At 44.1% G+C, this 10,719-nt stretch overlaps 1 long non-coding RNA gene across 1 annotated transcript; it reads left to right on the top strand.

The window, feature by feature from the left end:
• Positions 1–2,828: 2,828 nt before the first annotated feature.
• On the top strand, positions 2,829–5,727 carry LOC115940908 (uncharacterized). Its single transcript, XR_004075630.2, has 3 exons — positions 2,829–2,903; positions 3,058–3,221; positions 4,343–5,727. It is a non-coding gene; the product is annotated as an uncharacterized LOC115940908 (long non-coding RNA).
• Positions 5,728–10,719: the final 4,992 nt, after the last annotated feature.

Genomic DNA, 10,719 nt, shown 5'->3' with positions numbered 1-10,719 from the left:
TCTCTAGAACAAGCTAGGAGCCTTTCCCCTCTTTGTGGCTTTGCTACTGCCTTCTGGGGGGTCAAGTTTCACCACCCTCTCTCCCTTCTCTCTGCTAATTTCTGCCCATCGCATAGTTTAAACCTCAGCTCAGATGCTAACTCTTCTACAAATCCTCCTCAACTGCCCAGCCTACACTATTTGCTCTTCCAGCACTGTTCGCATATCTTGTGCCTGCCTACTAACCATTCCTGAGTATGGATTCTTCTCTTTAGTGCAATTGTAAGCTGCTCAAGAAGAGATATTGCATTGGGTTCCCCTTCTTTTAATCCCCGTACAGTGCTTATAACCCAAGGATGGCCAGGAAGCCTCCTCTTCCCCTGATGAACTTGGTGCAGGAAGGAGCACCAGGCTTTCCTCTGTCTACTGACTAAAGATGTCTTGCAAGGTTTCAGGTAGCTCATGGGCTTTGAAGACATGTGGGTCAAGAAGTTCACATGTGCATCAGGGCCTGAGATGCAGAAAGAGAATGCAGTGGTGTCAAAAGTTTGAGGATGCTAGTATGATACAATCTGCATCATTTTTCCCTTTGTTGAATGCAGTCTAGCAATGTTGTTACATGGAACCCTCACTTCTCTGGGACCTAAGTATTTCTAGCCCCGTTTGGACAGATGCAGGAATTCTGGCTCAGAGAGGCCAAAGAGGATAAGGACCATAGTTAACAGGCTGGTGGAGGCCAAGGCCATGTCTCAACACTTGAAGTCTGCCTCTGCCTGTTTGAGCCTTCTACTCTGGCCCCTGCCACAGAACCTCCGCACTTATCCTGTTAGATTTTAGAAAAGTCTTATCTTTGACTAAGTGTCAATACATCCAAATATGGAGCCCTTTTGGGCCCTTGGGAAGCCAGCCCAGGTCCAGGCTCTAGGAGACATCCTCAGGGCCAGGCTGGAGGAGACATCCCCTGAATGTTCAGTTGATTTATCTTGGCAGTTTTCCTTTGGAAACTGTTGCAGAGGGATCAAACTGGAGATCAATAATTCCCAATTCCCAACTCAGTACCTGGTCTTGGGTAGATCTACATGGTAGAGCAAACATTTATTAACTCCTTCCCATCTGTTGATTTATGTCTCCCTGTTCTGTGTGCCATCCAAATAAGCCAGCTTTTTTTCCCCCTTTTCCTTTCCTCTTTTTCTGTCTTTTCCTTCCTTTATTTTTTTATGAAGTTACCCTACGTCACACCCAGCGTGGAGCCTAATGCAGGGCTCAAACTCACAACCCTGAGATTGAGACCTGAGCTGAGATCGAGACCTGAGCTGAGATCAAGAGTGGGATGCTTAACCCACTGAGCACAGGAACCCCTATCATATGGTTGTGAAGTTGGTGGTTGCATATTGGAGAAAGCAGAGTATCAGCATCATGCTGAACTTGTCCCCTTCCAGGTGACTCCGGCCTGGGCTCATAGAGACTCTTGTTCAACCTCAAAACATGTGCAGGACATTCCTGGAGACCACTCAGCCACCAAAGTTGCTGTTACCGAATGAGGCATCGGGCTTCTTGGTCAGACCATGGTCCACTCACTACTACAGTATCCATAACCCCCTCTCAGTTTCTTGTGCCACAGCTCCTAAGCCAGTATTGTGGGCACTGGTGCAGAAGGAAAAAGGAGATTAAGGGAAAAGAGAGGTGATCAAGGCAGATCTTGGGGGTTGCAGAAAGAAGAGCGTGTAAGTCTGGGCTCTCTATTGTAGCAAAATGGAGGAGGCGGAGCCAAGGAAAAGCAGCAAAAGGAGGGGGACTGAGACCGGAACCGCAGAGACTTTGCCAACCTCTTTGGCTCCCAAGCCTGGATAGACAGGGCGGATGTTCAGCTGCAGTTTCCCATCGTCTCTTATATGGGCCGCTCCACTTTCTATAAAGGGCAGCTGCAAGAAGTGCCGCCAGCACTGACTCAGAGCTAGTGGCAGAGCCTGGCTCCGCCCTGCCTGCAGCACCGGCTGGCTTTAGAAACACGGATTTATCCACTGCGACACAAATTTACTTGGAACGACCCGGACTGCGTGGAAAGAGGAGCCATGCTGGAGTAACACTAGGTGCTGCTGTCCCCAGTTCGGAAGAGACACTGTCTGTGCTCCTCAAGCTGCACAGCATTTGGAGCCCGCGGAGTTCGCCCGCTAGACTGCCGAGCTCAGTTCTGCACACTTGCCCACTGTGAGACGGTCCAGCAGTTTGGTCTTTTTGCCTTCCTTCTTGCCAGTGTCCCCGCGCTACCTCCCTGCCCACCCCCCACCATCTCAGCTCCTTGTTCCTGGACCCTGAGCAGCACTGGCCCAGCGCTCGGTGGAGACCCTGCCTTCCCTCACTCTCTCTTCCCCAGGCACTCCCTGACTCAGTAGCTTCAGGACCTTGAGGTTCTTCAGAGGTGTCAAGCTGGATGTCCTGATTACAGAATTGCCCCAAGGGGCTATCCTGAACCCCAGTCTCAACACTGTGAGCTATGGGGACAAGCTGATCTGAGAAGCTCTAAGTGCACAGAACTGCTTTGATGACCTAATCACCTCCATCACCTCCCAGGTTGTGTGGGCTATGAGCAATGCCACATCTGATGTGGGTTGCTCAATTTGGAATAATGTGCTCTCCATGATGCACAAGCTGCATGACCACATCCTGAACATGGGAAATCTGGCTGACTTAGGTCACATGGCTTCAGAGATGGTATTCCAGGAAGAGTGGGTGCAATTCTGGCTAGTAATAGGGTACACTATAACTGATTTGCTGGAATTTGGGCAATTGGGTCTCAAACCATGTGATTATGAAGTACAAAAAAGTGCAAAAGCAGTGCTTGGACAGGAAGGTGGTTAAGTTTTTTTGTGATTTGGGGTCTGAGCCTTCAACCTGGACCATTTGTGTGGGAAGAGATGGGAAAGGTATGAGAGCTGCAGTGTGAAAATATTTCTTTGGTATTGAGACAATAATCTCAGCAGTTTGGTGAAACAAGGTTTTTACTTGTGTTTTTGGACTTGTAAGAGGGGAAAACTCAGGGCTAAGTTCCTGTGCCTCACTGTGCCCTTTCTATCACAGGTATGTTATCTGTGTAATTCCTTGGTGTTTGAGAAGATGACATGACACCTCAGTCATTTTGCTCTGTACTATTGTGCCTATGTAACTATGATAACCATGGCTGCTATTTCCTTGGACCAACATTGAGTATGTGTTTTCCCAGGCTCTTCAGGTCTTATGAAAGGGTAAGTTCCTCTTCTAGGTAGATGGAAACAGCTAAGAATACAAATGATCTAGTAATATTCTCTGAGTTCCTTGAAACAATCTATGTGAATGTATATGTATAATTTAGGAGGGCTGCAAGATGGTAAAATGCAAACCTTCACCAAATCAAATCTTACATAATAAAAATGCCACCATATTTGATATGGTGTTATGGGAACAGAGATGTGGCAGTGAGAAAGTGATTTATTTTTAAAAGTGCTCCTCTTCTCCATTGGATAACTTTTTTTTTCTTAATTTGCTGTATTGCAGGACCAGCTAAGGGAAGAAAGAGGGAAGGGAAGAATCAGATGAGGGTGTGGCTTCAGGGCTGATGGCAGGTTGAGTCTGGGAGGTGGCTGTGAAGTCTGTGAGTGAGGGTTGAGCAAATGAAGTGGGAAGACAGGGAGAGATTTGAGGAAGAAGGAGTTGGGAGGAGGGCTGGAAGTGATTTAAAAGGAAGGAGGTAGGACAGAAGGTAAGAAGCTGGGAGGGGTTACATTGTTAATCATTTGAAAGGGAGCCAGAAAACAAATGAGATGGGAGAGACAAGGAGGGAAATGAAAGGGGGTGTGACTGGAACCAGATAAAAGGGGCCTTGGAGGGATCTAGGTGATAGGAGATGGGAAGGGGCACAGGTGAGGAGGAAGAGAGGGAGGGAGGAAAGGAGAGAAGAGCAGCCATGGAGGAATCAAGATGGGAGGAGGTTGAGGGAGAAAAAAAAGGGAGCATGCAGAAAGCCAAGTGGGAGGCAGAATGGAGGAATATGGGGATGCTTACCTATCCATATATGATAAAGGAAAAATAAGTCATGCTTTTGGGCATCCACCCCTTTTCTCCATTGAATGCCCTACTCAGAGACAGAAGTTTTTGATGTCAGTCCACTGGATTCCTCTCTTCCCACTGAAATATTTCTCTAAACACTAACTAAAGTTGCTCTTTCATAAAATAAAATGACACTCATTTGTCAACTGAACTAGTTGGGCACATTACTCATCCACTTACAAAGTCTTTGCACCTTTACAAAAGAATGTCAGTTGATGAGTGGCTAATAAGTAACCTTAATTTGAATTGTGAAATTGGGCTGGGGTATTTTTTCTTCCAGGTGATGCTCTATCCCCTGAAGTCCCAAATTATTCTGATGTGAGGCAATCATTCTTATTTGGATTGTGACCACCTGTGCTGCTTTGCCACATGCCATTTTCCAAAAGCTTTACCAACTGGAGATTGGGTAAGAGGAACACAGGCTGGCCAGTGTTTGGATTTCAGCAACCCATGACCTTGGAAGCCTCATGGACAAACTTATGGAACAGGGGCTCCATTTCAAAACATGGGTACAAAAATCAATTTCTCCAAATTGAAATGTACTGAGAGTACCCAAGAACTCTCAGGACAAGTGGTCGCTAGGCATAGCACTTTCTGTGTGGGGTCCATGGATTTCCTATATGTCATGCTTGAGTTCTGGGAAAGATGAAACTTAAAGCTCCCTACTTTATAATTCTAGTCTTCAGGCCCAGTGCAGACACAGAATAAATATGTCTCTTCCTTAAGGCCTGTCATATAATACCTGTCTGTGGGACTCAGGGAAAAGGCAAATAAAGTTTTTTTTTTTTTCTCTTTGACTCTTATAACCTAGAAACGTAACTGAAGAAACTGTCTGCCTCTTCAGTTTCCTGTACACTTCAAAATCCATGTGGAAATATCCTGACCTGAGTACATTTTTGCTCTTCTTTGTCTTGCCATTAATGGTACTGGTGGTTGTCTATGGTCATGTGGCCTAGAAGCTGTGGATCCATAATGATGTGGGAAACAAAGGCAGAAGAAAAATTATTAAATTTTCTTTCTACCTATAGCCCATTGACAAGTCCTTGAAACAGGCAAAGTGACATCCTCTAGGGATTCAACTGCCTTAATGTTAATACTTTGCTAAGAGCAAAAGGCAATCCTAGCCTGACCTCTCCCTACCAGTATCCTGTAAGTCTACTTTAACATGGAAAAATTCCTTTGGAATCTTCCTTTATCTCTAAACCCCCCAACACATGCATTGGAAATCATCCCCCAAGCATATGGCCCACTGATATACATCTGAAGGGTCTCATGACTAAGGTTTTACTGGATGGTAATAAATGACTTTTCCCAACAATACCTAACCCCTCAAGGTCCCGGAAACCTGGCTTCCAAAATTCCTTAGAGATTTACGCTATCCCTAACCCCCTCCCAATTTGAAAGTATATAATGGGTCACTCCTCATGACCCCATTACAGCTCTTTCTGTCCACGGGTCCTGTCCCCATACTTTAATAAAATCACCTTTTTGCACCAAAGATGTCTCAAGAATTCTTTCTTGGCCTTTGGCTTCGAACCCTAACATTGTCTTTCCTACATCAAATAATGCTGTTGATGACATAAATATCCACACCTACATCTACCAGTGTGGGAAGAAGCAGACCCTGAAGATGCTGATGACTGTGGTGCTTCTCTATACCATCTGCTGACTTCCCCTCAACCTCTATTTGATGCTATTCAAGGAATCCATCTCAAGTTGCGATGGTCTCTACTTTTTCTTCCACTGGCTGGCTCCTGCTACAACCCCTACATCTACTGCTGGCTCAGGGATAGCTTCCAGATTGAAATTCAGAAGGCCATCATGGAAATCCAGAAGATGCTGCTGGATGGAATGGATGGAATCAGCTTCCTGAGAGGGAGCATCACCAACTGAATTCTTCCCCCCACCTCACTGCACTGCTTGGGGGGATCCTAATCCTGGAGTGCCCAAATTCCCATGATTCAAATATTTCAATGAGCTACCCAGTCTCCCTCCCTTCCCAGAGGTGGAAATTTCTTTTCTCTACCCCCCAGTGCCTAGGGTTTAAACTTCCAAGATCACAATAGGTATCCATCTTCAAAATCTCTGAGATAGGGTGGAACCAAAATACTTAGATTTCATTCATTTTTCATGGTGGGGGTGATGAGGGAGCAAAAGGCAAGCTGAGGGCAAAGCACAAGCTGACAGCCTGCAGCCACTCCCCTGGACTCCTGGGTGGGATATGTGTGATATTTCTCAGGCACTCCTGGCTGCCTTAAAACTAAGGGAAGGGAAAAACAAATGGTTAACTGACAAAGATCACAGTCCTGCAGGACACAGTCTCTATCAGTTTACAGATGTCTTAGTGATTTACAAGAAAAAAGCACTCTTATCAATAGCCTAACTTTCAGAAACCCATAGACTCAATTTCCTGGAGCCCTAACATCAGGGCTTCCATAGTGATGTGGGCAACAAAGAAGAAGGAAATGTAAATAAAATTGAATCTCCTTATAACCTGCAGCCCACTGACAAATACTTGAGATAGGCAGGGTGTAACATCCCTCCAGGAATCTCCCAACTGTCTTAATGTTAATGCCTTCCTAGAAGGAAAAACAACCTTAACTTGACAACAGCCAGACCTCCAGTATCCTGTGAGTCTTTTTTAGTATATGAAAGTCCTTTGGGAAACCTCTCCTTTGCTTTATCTCCCCCAACTCCAAAGTATACAATCAGCCATTCCTCACAAACCCAGTGGAGTAGCTCTTTCTGCCCATGGTTCCTTTCCCGTGCTTTAATAAAATCACCTTTTTGCACCAAAAAAGTCTCAAGATTTCTTTTTTGGCCATAGGCTCTGGACCCCATCAACACTCCAAAACCACATTAGAGGGAATTGAGGGAAGGGTTGATAACTGAAGGATGATGACCTTGTGAACTACCATATGTATCTTACTTGCTCTCATTTTCTTCTCTGCCTTTTCTCTTGCTCCCCTTTCCTACCCTTTTCTCTCTCCCGACTGTAAGTAAACTGAAGATATTAGATGTTTCTCCATCACTCAAAGGAAAGTTACACTTTAACTTGGGTCTCTTGAATTCCATCTCTGATTCTGGCCATTGTTGCCTTCTCCATTCTTTGTGTGCCCACCTGGCCATGGCACTTGTCTTCTGATATCATAGACATTGTCTTAGGAGCTACAAGAGCCCCCAGAGGTTCTTACTTGTATTTTATTTAAATGTAAAAGAGAGCAATACCCCTATTGTGCCCAAAATATTCCCAGGGAAATGCCAGAAGAGTATAAAGTATAGTTCCTGAAATTTTATTGGGTGCTCTGGGAATTTAGAGGACCTTATAAATGCAAGTAAGTTATATCTTATCTCCTTACAGAAGAGTGAGAATGAGAAATCTTACAGGAAATGACAAGGCAGTTAAATGGCTTACCCCATGTCACTTGGGTTAGATTCCTAAGTTTCAAATATAGTAATTTGGTGATAGCTTCCCTTCAAATGTAGTAACAATTCAAGTGTTCAAGTTAACTCAGCAAAATTAAAAAAAAAAAACTTCATGTTTCTTGACCCCTACATTTAATATTATACTTTGTTTCATGTAAATTTGTACTATATAGTTTTGCCTTTCTTTTGCCTGAAGAGAGAGGAAGAGTAATGTGTTCAGTGTTGATTTAATTGCTTACATCTCTCTAGCCTATGAGGATTTCAACTCAGCAGGAGAGAAGAGGAAGAAGTAATTATCTAATCCTCTGCCATTGCCTTTCATCTGGAGACAATGCTATTAAGGTGTTTTGAAGGGTATAGCTGACTGTGTGTGTCAGGATGATGCCAGGATAGGGGATGGAAAATCTTCTTTTCCTCCCACCCTCTTTCCATGTCTCTTTCATTCCCCTCCCCCTCTTCACTTTCTTTCCCCTAATTCTGCCAGTCTGTATTATCCCCTCCTCTTCACTCCTCCTCCCTTCTCCCAATTCTCCTCTTCCCTTTTCGCCTCTCCTTGCTCCACTTTTTGCCCCTCCTCTTCCTTCTCTCACTTCCTCATTCCTCCTAGCCTGTCCCTTCTTTAGTGCCACTCATCTATTTTTCCTTTGTTCTTCTTATTTCTCTATTATCTAGTTGTTCATTCTTTACTTCTTTGAACTCTGATGTATAGTTTATTTTTTTTCTTTTTTTTTAAGATTTTATTTATTTATTTGACAGAGAGAGAGACAGCAAGAGAGGGAACACAAGCAGGGGGAGTGGGAGAGGGAGAAGCAGGCTTCCCGCAGAGCAGGGAGCCCAATGCGGGGCTCCATCCCAGGACCCTGGGATCATGACCTAAGCCGAAGGCAGACGCTTAACGACTGAGCCACCCAGGCGCCCCTCTGATGTATAGTTTAAACTACTGCTTCCCCATTGCATTCTAGATATTCATCAATTCCCTCCCATAATTGCTCCCCTCCTCTTCTCTTCTTCTCTCCTCTCCTCTTCTCTTCAGAATTTGGATTTCTCTTTTACCCTTAGTGAAAGCCTAGGGAATTGGGAAGCAGCTGCCTCTGCCTCTGGGAAGCAGCTGTCTCTGCACTGCTCCATAGGCCTCTGTGTGGAATGTGTGATAGAATGACTGGTTGTCACTGATTACATTTTTCTTTTTATCTTCCTCATTCAATTGTAACAATCAAAATGTGACTGTCCATTATGCCCTCCTAGGGGATAGAATGGCTCACTTTACGATCATAAAGGAAATTGTACAGCCTTAGGCCATAGCTTCTGTGCCTTTTGGGAAGTTATTACCATGCAGTGACCCACAAGAACATAACCCTGTTCATTCTGAAGGAATTATACCCAGTTCAAGCATGTTTCTTCTCTAGCCGCTCATTTTTTTTTTCCAAACTCTTTCTGTTTTACAGCATTTTGGCTATTGCTCATTTTCTTCTCCTACTCCCTTTCCAATAGCCACCCCCAAAGAAGCAAAATAACTTCTAAAAATATAAAACTGTAGAGAGCAAAATGGAGTCTCTCCTGTTAAGCAGGAGCCTGTGTCAAGCAGGGACCTATGTCATGTGATGACACAAGTAGGAAAAGTACTGCAGCTACAAGATATCGCTAGGACCAGCATCAGCTGGCAAACTAGAACTGATAACAAGCAGAACCAGAGGAGGTCTGCAGGGGCCCAAGACCTATTAAATCAAATCCCTTTAAAAAGGGGAGGATTTTGGCAGCAAACTGTCAGACTCTTCAGACATGATCCCTCTATGTCTGACCACTTAAAAAAGGCAACTGCTGCCCAAGGCTCTGCCCAATTGATCTCTGAACAGAACCAAGATCCTTCACTGCTTGAACATAATAAGCAGTAAGTGCCAAGGGTTGACCCTGACCAGAGGCCTTATCTCAACTGCGTGCCCACAGACTGACTTCACGTTTGATTTGTTAACTTCCTACACCAGTTCTGTTATCTTGTTTGTTGTGTGGTTTGTTTTATGTCCTGCTCTGTGTGCGGTGTAAGAAGCCAAGTTTAATCACATGGTGAAATGTCATTGAGTTTGGAATCTTGAACCTGCTTTATAATTGTAATTTAATTGCTTTATGACTGAATAAAGCTGACATTGTGGAAAGACACAACTCATGCATGTGCCATCAGCGTGCTCATGACAATAACTAAAAACAACAACAATAACAACAATAGATTCTTATCAACACAAGATATCTGTGGAGATTCTTGGAAGTCCCAGGCTTGAGACTTTTGCTGCTGCCTTTGCTGTCAACTTCATAGCAGCTACACTACCCCATTACCTTTAGCAGTTTTGAAAATGGGTTATCATCATTTGGTTAGAGTTTATATGTGTATCTGCTTCCTCTTCTTTTTCCTCAACCATCTTCTCTTTCTTCTCCTACCTTAATCATTCTCTTCTTAATGAGGATATATTATTTTTTTGTTAATTTCTTAAATTTTATTATATTATGTTAGTCACCATACAATACATCATTAGTTTTTGATGTGGTAATCCGTGATCCATTGTTTTTGTATAACACCCAGTGCTCTATGCAATACGTGCCCTCCTTAATACCCATCACCAGGCTAACCCATCCCCACACCCCCATTCCCACTAAAACCCTCTTTGTTTCTCAGAGTCCATAGTCTCTCATGGTTCATCTCTCCATCCAAATCGCCCCCCCTCCATTTTTCCCTTCCTTCTCCTAATGTCCTCCATGCTATTCCTTATGTTCCACAAATAAGTGAAACCATGTGATAATTAATGTTCTCTGCTTGACTTATTTCACTTAGCATAATCTCCTCCAGTCCCATCCATGTTGATGTAAAAGTTGGGTATTCATCCTTTCTGATGGCTGAGTAATACTCCATCGTATTTATGGACCACATCTTCTTGATCCATTCATCTGTTGAAGGCTATCTCGGGTCTTTCCACAGTTTGGCTATTGCAGACATTGCTGCTATGAACATTGGGGTGCATATGGCCCTTCTTTTCACTTCATCTGTGTCTTTGGGATAAATACCCAGGAGTGCAATTGCTGGGTCATAGGGTAGCCCTATTTTTAAATTTTTGAGGAACCTCGACACTGTTTACCAAAGTGGCTGTACCAACTTGCATTCCCACCAACAGTGTAAGAGGGTTCCCCTTTCTCCCCAACCTCTCCAACATTTGTTGTTTCTTGCCCTGTCCATTTTTGCCATTC

The sequence above is a fragment of the Leptonychotes weddellii genome, unplaced genomic scaffold (assembly GCF_054177405.1).
Source record: "Leptonychotes weddellii isolate Sample4059 unplaced genomic scaffold, ASM5417740v2 HiC_scaffold_2655, whole genome shotgun sequence".
In the NCBI taxonomy this organism is placed as follows: domain Eukaryota; kingdom Metazoa; phylum Chordata; class Mammalia; order Carnivora; family Phocidae; genus Leptonychotes; species Leptonychotes weddellii.
The sequence above is the reverse complement of the archived record's forward strand: the minus strand, read 5'-3'. Positions and strand labels throughout refer to the sequence as shown.